The sequence below is a fragment of the Mustela lutreola genome, chromosome 4, assembly GCF_030435805.1.
Source record: "Mustela lutreola isolate mMusLut2 chromosome 4, mMusLut2.pri, whole genome shotgun sequence".
Taxonomy (NCBI): Eukaryota; Metazoa; Chordata; class Mammalia; order Carnivora; family Mustelidae; genus Mustela; species Mustela lutreola.
This window is the reverse complement of record NC_081293.1, coordinates 196052982-196054533: the sequence shown is the minus strand read 5'-3', so window position 1 is coordinate 196054533 and position 1552 is coordinate 196052982.

Sequence of the window (1552 nt, the reverse complement as noted above, 5' to 3'; positions counted from 1 at the left end):
GCCCGCCCGCCGCCGCAGCGCGCCCCCTGCCGGCCCCCGCGGCCACTTCCGCCCCGGCGGCGGCGGAGCGGCGCCCGCGGGTGGTTTGCTCGCTTAACCCGGAGGCTTTCGCACGGAAGGGTCAGGGCCCAGCCCCACAGTCGGGCTCTCTCTGGGGCGCGCTTTTCTTCCCGAAGCCCCACTTAGCGGGCCCCGCCCGAAGGGAGGCGGGAGGGCGGGAGGGCAGCCCCACTTGGAACGGCGGCGGTGGGCGGGGTGCGAGAGCGAAACCGGCCCGAGGGAGCCGGTGCGTTGCACGGAGCAGCCCGAAACCGTGATGGGCGGACGTTCCTCGTTTGCAAAACAGCAAATGCGGCGAGCGCGGCCCCTGTTCGGACCCAAACTGAAGTCTACAGTCGTCTTGACCTCTCGGATTATTGGGGTTGTCGTTTGCGGGGTCTGTACCAGAGGACGGGGAGAGCCCGGCGTTGTCTGCGGAGGTTGTGTGTTTCGGGTTGACAAGAGTGTGAGTCGCGGTTAGGATAAACGCGTAACCCTGAGTTTCCAGCTCAGTCCTCATTTCAAACATGCCCAGAATGATTGAAGATCTTCCCAAACCCGGATTTCTACCCATGAATCAAGTCAATGTCCGTAACAAAGTACCAGATCACTCAAGTGTGAGACCGTCCCGTTGGGACACCTGCTCTGGCGCGCACGAGCTATTCTCACAGTGTGGTCACACCTGCAGTATGAAGTCGGCCGGAAAATCTATTTTGGTCAAATGGTGAATGTTTGATAGTTAAAAATCGCTATTCTCTCAATGAGAATGTCGCCATAACAGAGTGAACTTGTAGAAAGTAAAGAAAAAATGCGAACTTTCTTGGAAAGGAAATTCATTTTTCTGATCATTAAAAACGTAGTAGTTGGGCTCCTGGGTGGCTCAGTTGGTTGAGCGACTGCCTCCAGCTCAGGTCATGATCCTGGAGTCCCAGAATTGTGTCCCCCATGGGGCTCCCAGCTCAGCAGGGAGTCAGCTTCTCCCACTGATCCTCACCCGTCTCATGCTCTCTCTCTCTCAAATAAATAAATAAACAAACAATTTTTTTTTAAGTGGTAGCTAAAATGTTAAAGTTTGACCTTACAAGACTAGAACATTCATTTCTCAGTCCTGGAGACTGCTGGATGTTCTTATGGCCAACAAAGAGGAACATTTGCATTACTAAATAAGACACTTCTAACTGAGCTTCATGGAGTAACAAAGGCTACTTCTGCCAGTAATATGGTAATACTGCCACCAGTTTATTTTGTTTCTTCCTCTAACAGAAAATTATTATGGTAAAGACTTTGGTCCTTTTTAATTCTTGGCCTTGATAATTTCTTGGGCAATGACCTGATTCCATGGAAACAATTTCACAGACTGCAGTTTTGTGTATTTTCAAGAAGATGCATGATATTTTCAGAAGCAGATTTAAGATGGTTGTATTCATATTTTAATGTCTAATTTCTAGTATTCTGGTCCGTTCTTGCGCTATGCACAATCACTAGAGAAAAATTTGTCCTTAAAGTTTGGGTG